Source organism: Adiantum capillus-veneris, chromosome 17 (assembly GCF_014529385.1).
Source record: "Adiantum capillus-veneris isolate H3 chromosome 17, ASM1452938v2, whole genome shotgun sequence".
In the NCBI taxonomy this organism is placed as follows: Eukaryota; Viridiplantae; Streptophyta; class Polypodiopsida; order Polypodiales; family Pteridaceae; genus Adiantum; species Adiantum capillus-veneris.
In genome coordinates this window covers 157,921,898-157,929,749 of record NC_140947.1, presented here as the reverse complement: position 1 = coordinate 157,929,749, position 7,852 = coordinate 157,921,898, and positions in this window count along the sequence as shown.

Here is a 7,852-nt window from a genome sequence, read left to right as displayed (position 1 = left end):
TGGTTAGTCCATTTACCCTCGATTGCACACAAGTTCTACGGCCTAATTGGTTGTCCCTGTTGAGGGTATCCCTTGCCCTGGTCCCCTCATAGGTGATTTTTGCATGTTATTCATCATTTCATTCATCCTTTTGAGCTGTCTTCTATGGCTGTAACTGGTGCTGCAGCAACCGTTCCCACTTGTACTGGTTTGGTGGATGCTGTTTTCTCACTTAGATTATCCTTAGGGATATCTTCTTCATTGAAAATATCACAATTGTCTCCTAAGACAATAGCATCTGACACACACTCTTTTAGGGTCATATGCCTCTTGCTATACAATATAGCATGAAGTTCTTTGTTTCGCAGTCACTCTAGAAACAATGATACTAATCTTTCTTCTGCAGGTATTTCTAGCTCTGGGCATCTTGCAATGTATTGTTTCATTCTAGTTGCATAATACCTAACATACTCACCTTGTTTTTGTTTGAAGCTATAGATTTGAGCTACCGTATTAGGTTTGATACCCGTTTTGGAACATGCAGCTACAAATCCTTCAGCTAACGTATTTAAGTCCATGATTGACCTTGGTGGAATGTTTTGGAACCATGTCAGTGCTTTTCCTTCTACTGTCATTCCAAATCCCTCGAATTGAGTATGGAAATCAAAGACGTGTTCTGCTCTTAGCACTTGTTTAAAGCTTGTAAAGTGGTCATATGGATCCCTAGATCCACTATATTTTCTGACCCATTTTTGAATATCAGCTGGTCTAACACGTCTATTTGGTTCAACTCATGGTCTCCTGGCAGTTGGTCCTGTTCTAAGTCCTTCAAACCACTCTGTTGACAATAGTGACTCATGTAGCCCTAGACTAGCTTTAGTGTCACCCGGTTTTCTTCGTGATGAGGTAGTTTCTGGTTTTTTTATCATTTCTCTCAAAAGATCTCTCATGGAGTTCATCTCTTGGAATACTTTCTGGTCCTTGGTTCAATATCCAATCTCTTATGGAGTATCCTTGGTATTTGGTTTGTTCAACCTCTTCATGACTCATCATAACAAAATTATTGTTATAACAATCCCTAAAGAAATAGGTTGGTAGATCTGCTGAACCCTTGTCTTTGAGTTTGAAGATATGGATGATCTTCATAGGTGTTAACTATTCTGATTTGGTATGAGAAGTCCATAGAAGATCTTTGATATTTCTATCCTCCCAACAATAGACTATGATCCTCGGATTATCCGTGCTAAGCCATCTCAAAAGCTTCAAATAAACTTGATCGTATCCCTCAAATTCTAAAGTCGGTGGTCCTTCTTTTGCTGCCATATTTGGAATTATGGTTTTCACTTCCAACCCCCATTTGTCTATCACATCAAGGTTTTCAAATTGTAAATACTGAGTTCCGTTTTTATCCATATACATTTTTCCTTGTTTGTTTGCCTTGATTTCCTCTTTAGACTCTATATCATGGTCATCAATGCGAATAGCATACTATTTATTAGGATCTAGGTAAACCTGAGCTCCATGGCAATTAGTCTTATAAAAGGTGAGTATGTGCTTATATCGCACAGTTGTTCCGGTTCTTGAATGAGTCAAATAGGAAGACATTTCAGATGTTGATTCTCAAAAAGTGTCTGAGACTTTTTCAAAGATAGCGTCCAAGTGATCGCCTTGATTCACACTCTCTTCTGTGGATACTCTACGAGCGGTCTCTCCAAATATGCCATGATTTGCTAGTATATGACCAGATCTAAGGTTCATATAAACTTGTGAAGCCCTGGATAGAGTACTTTTCTCAAAATTTTACACTTTTTGGCTTGTTTTGCCAAGTAATCAGCTTGTTAAGGTCTCTGTACAAGTTTCACAGAGTTTGAACAAAATTTGTCCAAGTTATCAACTGTTTCGTGTTCGCAGACTCAGTTTAGCTTAAGTCTCACTTTTGTGATCCAATTTTCACCAAAATTGATTTGTGTGGTCTAATTAATATACTTGACCTTGAGGTATACTCAAATGTGCAAAAATATCCAATTTTTTAGCAGATGTAAACATAATCGCGATTATTTACTTTTGGTATTTTTATGCAATTTTTTGCCACAATGTTGACACACAATGGTTAAGCAGCTCAACTTAGGCTCCCTAGCCAAGTTTCATCAAGTGTGGATAATTCTTGCTCGAATGGTCAACAGTTTTGTGCATGCAGACTGACTTTATAAATTTGGTCACAATTTTCACTCCAATGATCCAAATCTTACAAATTTGGTTTGTGGGCTTAATATAACATGGTAAAACTAGTGGTATACTGAGTTGGTAAAAAAAGATGAAAAATGGGACAAAAGTAAATAATCGTGATTATTTTTACTTCAGGCAATTTTTGCATCTTTTTGGTCAACTGAGCATGTACACTCGTTTTACACATCAATATAAGCCTATGAGTCAAGTTTCACTGAGTTTGAACAAAATTTTTTGAATTTACATTCAAGTTTTTGACAATTAGCACAGATTTCAGTTTTTACCAAGTTTTTGGTCAGTTTGGTGATCCAAATTCTATGGGCCTTTACAAAAGATGTTTGTACACATGCATAGAGTCTCTGGTATCAACCTTGGCCACTTTTGAGCTGAAAGTAAATAATCAGGATTATATACTTTTAGCCTAAAATGAGCACTTTTTTCAACTTTTTTAGTGGACAGTCTTTTTAAGATCTATTTTAAGCCTCTAAGGCAAGTCAAAACTTAATTTGAGCTAAAATGTCAAGAAAAAGTAAATAATCTGAGTTTTTGCAAACTTTTGAAATTTTACCTCAAATGCATCCTTAAGCTTACCCACTGGTTCATACAACTTTTAAAGCATAATCTCCAGTCAGATTCAATGGTGAACAGTCTTCTGGTGCTATGTTTAGCCGTAGACCTAAAATTCTGCAACGTCACATATACAACTCACAATTGATTCTTTTGGAGTGAGAAATGTTATGAGATCCCACCTCGAATTCTAGTTACCCTACTCCTAGATTCTACTGTAATGGGGTTGTGAAAAGTGTCCACAAACACTCATTTTCTTGTTTTTTATGGTTTTCTAAGCCTTGATCTTAAGACTTGCCTCGTCTATCGATCATTCTCAAAATCCAATCTAATTCTACAATTCTATAATCCTAAAAGGTACTTAGCAAGTAGGCTTACTTCCAACCTACCTCTACACAGCAAAAGACAACAATCTTAAGCTATGTGGTTTTAAAAAGAAAGTTTAGGTCTCTTCGATCCCCGACAGTGGCGCCAAATGTGGGATGGGTGTTTAACCTCACTCCTATCTTATTGTAGACATAGCAAGAACTACGAGTATAATTGTCAATCCATGGGACAAAGCTGACTCGACTAGTGCATAGAGGCTACAAGAGGTTGTCAATATCTTGGAAAACAACAAACAACTCGCATCTAACTCAAGCTACACTCAAATGACAGAAATCACCAAAAGCCAGTCGCTCATCAGCAAACAATTCACAATCGTTACAGCATCAAACAATATCCAAACGTTACGAAACTTTTAGGACATGTTTATAAGACCTAAGCACACATGCTTATGGTCTCAAATCTCACTTTAGATAAAGTGCAAAAATCATGATTATTAATAGCAGTGAGTTTTTGACCTAGTTGTTTTCGACCCAGAATGCATCTAAATGCTTAACAATGATGCCCCAATACCCCACCTTTACTTATTTTATGATTTGGAAGCTTAAATTCCTACTTATGATGAAATTAAGCCACGGGTCTAGGCCACGGGTCAGCAACCTTAAAAGCTACAGATTACCATGAAATGCTTACGTCAATGCGTAGAGCTCTTACCTGCGGTTGCAATGCAACAGACGGCACTGCAATGTGACAACCGAGGAGGGAGTAGGAACCGTGAGAAGGAGAGAGATGAGCGTCGTTAGCTCACGCTGTGTTTCTATTATCCAAAACTTATAAATTACTTAGAAAAATTGGCTTTTATACCTTAGCCAAGGTTTTTGTGGTCAAAACTAATAATCTGGGAGCTCTAACTAAAGATAGGTTGATACAATCTAAAATCTTGTAGCCCCGACTCATTAATTACACTGTTTATCTAGAAAGTAGGAGTTATAACATTCCCGATTCATCAAAATAATAAGTGTTTTTACAATAAAAGCTCCGAAAAATGTTATCCGAGTTAGCTTGTTGCTAACAATAACCCTTCAAATATCAAACATAAGCTTCAAAGACCAGCTTTCTCATGGATTTGCTGCACTGGATATTAACCGCTTATTTTTTTATTTCTACTACTTAGAATACGATAATCCACACAACAAGAGGCAACGCATATCAAATACACAATCTGCTCCATCACTTAGTCATATAATGCAAAGAACTTTGGCTAGCTTTACTGAGGAGTTTGAAACTAAAGTTGAAGTAGTGCCTATTACATCTATTGCTCCTTCTTCCAATCAAAACCCAAGTGAGAGAATAACAACTTGCAAGTAGTCATGTCACCATCAGATTCGTGTGTTCTTCCATTGGAATATTTGCTTAAGGTACATCCCAACTTGTGGAAGGATCTTCAGAGATAAATTTGGTGCCCAATTATTGCACAATATATGGAAAGGATTAGAAATCCCTTAAACCAACAACATGGAAGAAACAAAAACATGTGCCTATTCATTAATCCTCCTATGTAGATGATGATGTCACCAAGGGAATGCTAACTTGCCCATAAAATACAAAGTCCATAAATTAATAACAATCTTGGGCATGGGAGCAGGAGTAAGTCTTGCAACAAAGACAACTTGGGAAAAATGGGAAGACCAACCTTAGGAAATCATACTGGTCCTTCGATTGGAAGATGGAAGGTTGGAAAAACCATGGGTTGCAAGAGAATATTTACAACATCAGCTTCGGAGTGCAATACATGCACATCTTTGCCATAGTAGACTTTGGAAGAGACCTAAATTGCCACATCATATTAGGACGTCTTTCATGCGACAACTCATGGTAGTTACTAGCGGTAAATATTGCCAATTTGATGCTATAATCATCTTCAAAGAAGAATATGTCTACCAAGATTTCCTAAATTTGGAATCATTCAATCAGATTGGATGCATGTCTTAGCCACCATAGACACGTGTGCTCTTGAGCTTAAAACCCAATTTTGACAAGAGGGCTATGAACATCTTGATTAGAACGGTGTCTTTTAGAGAAGAGCCTCCAAAAGTGGAAATTGGAGGAGAAGTGTAACACCGAGAATGAAATGAAAAACCTTTTTTCAATCAGCTTCATACCTAATGAAGATATGCATCTAAGGGAGATACAAAAACACACACACTCTAAGGGAGTCAAAAGACCATGACGGGGATAATCTTAGAGCATGAGCATTAAACCTTGGAGTTCTAGGCACATTTTGTGACATTGGATCCATGGCTTCCATAACAAGTAAATTGAACACATTGAAAACCCTATTTTTATGTACAAGGGAGCTTGAAGCCAAATTGAAAGTGATGTTTGTACCATGAAAGTGGAAGGCAATGCCACAAATGATTGATGCAAGGAGTATAAATGAGTTGTTGTCTACTCCTATTCAGTACGATAACCTTAACATAATTGCTAAAAATCAAGCCACATGTGTGGACTGAAGTGGGCAAAAACTTATTAATGTGGGCAACAAATTTCCATTCAAGGGTATGGATTAAAAGATAAAGAAAAGAGAAAAAAAACGGGGAAAAACAAAGGCAATACCTATCAATAAAATAGATGATTATTGTGAGGGTGAGGAAGGAAACACAACCTTACCTAGGGCTTCAAAACCTTGGCTATCCTTGATAGTGGAGTGGGTGTAGCCATTGCTACAAAGGAAAATTGGTAAAAACCATCTCTTTGTAAGACACACATGAATCTAAAATTAACAAATGGTTACGTGGAAAAACCTATAGGAATGTTAGAACATATAGTAGTCACGTCCTGATGAATTGAACACGAATATCTGTTTGCAATAGTAGACTTTGGGCAAGACAATAGTTTTGAGGTTATTTTTGGACGTCCGTTCATGAGACAACTTGAAATGGCTCAAGATTAGGGTTACAACCATAAATACTTATGTTATAAGGAAACTACTACAAGAGTATGTTTGGGGAATCACGACTATAAAAATGTTGATTGAACACCTATTAAAGAGTTTGATTCCACCCCAATAAAAGAACTGTAAATCTTACATGGGTGCAGCCTAAAGTCCATCTTTGGATGTGTCGAGACTTAGGTTTTGACAAACTAGATTGTAAGTTAAAGAGATCATCACAAGATGATGCTTACATACCAATTTTTGGTTGTTGAGAATTGTTGGAATTAGGGCCGCAGGAAAAAACACACAGCTTGGAGAAGAAGAAGGAAGCTCAAGGCACATAACAGAGAGTGTATTACTTAGTGTGCAATGGAAAGATAGATAGCCCTAGAATGATGGGCGTATATACAATTCACGTGGAAAAAAACCTCCTAAAGAGGGAAAAAATGCCTGAAAATTAGGGTCACAGGAAAATACACATAGCTTGGAGAAGACGAAGGAAGCTCAAGGCACACAATAGAGAGTGTATTACTTTGTGTGCAATGGAAAGATAGATAGCCCTAGAATGATGGACAATATACAATGCACGGGGGAAAAAGCCTCCAAAAGAGGGAAAAAATGGCCCGGTGGTCCTAAGTGCGTTCACACACATCACTACCACATGTATATGGTAACAAGTCCCCCCTGGAGTGATGCGGTGAATGAGAGCTAGCACATAGAGTAAAGGGAAGTGCCATGCCCTAAGGACATGATCAATCCACAAAGGGGAGTAAGCCCAAAGCTTTGCAGAAAGCTTCGAACTTCTCACAAGACAATGTCTTTGTGAAAAGATCTGCAAGGTTGTCCTGTGTTGGCACATAAGCCAACCTTATCTCTACTGCTGAGAGATCTCCCTAACATAGTGGTAATGCACCTTAATGTGCTTTGTGCGAGCATGAAAAATTGGGTTCCTTGCAACTTCCAATGCACTCTGATTGTCAGTGTAGATAGTGTTGATACTGTCCTGTCCAACACCCAAATCAGTCATAAGGTGTTTGAGCCATACCCACTCAACCGTAGCTATGAAGAATGCCCTGTACTCAGCCTCACAATTGGAAGTGGCCATAGTAGGTTTCTTCTTGCTCAACCATGATATGCATGAGTTGCCAAGCATGAAACAAAAACCACTTGTGGACACTTGTGTGTCAAAACAACCAGCCTAATCCGAGTCTAAAAAATCATGCAAATCTGGCGGCATTGATCCCCTCTTGGGATAAAACAAGCCAAGATGTAAAGTGCCAGTCAAGTAGCAAAAAATTCTCTTGAAAGCATGCCAATGCTTAGATCTTGGGCTATGTATATATTTGATGACCTGTGAGATTGCAAACTGAGTATGTGGTCTCGTGTTGCATACATAAATGAGGCATCCAACGCCAGTTTGGTAAAGAGTGACATCTGCAGGATCACCAGCATCATAAAGACTCAATTTCAAACGTGTTTCCATGGGAGTGGCAATAGGTTTGCAATCCTCAAATCCAAACTTACATACCAATGTCTCTATGTAACTTTTTTGACACAAGGCAATACCAGCATCAGACTACTTAAACTGTATACCCAAGTAATGATGCAACAACCCCAAATCTTTCATCTTGAAAGTAGTATTCAAATCAGTCTTAAATTCAGCAATATGTCTCTCATTTGGTCCAGTGATCAACAAATCATCCACGTAGAGAACCACAATGAGAAGTGCATCACCTTCATGCTTTACATACAATGTGCTTTCTGTTGGACTGTTACAAAAGCCTCGTTTGACAAAATGAGTGTCAGCCTTCTCATGCCAAG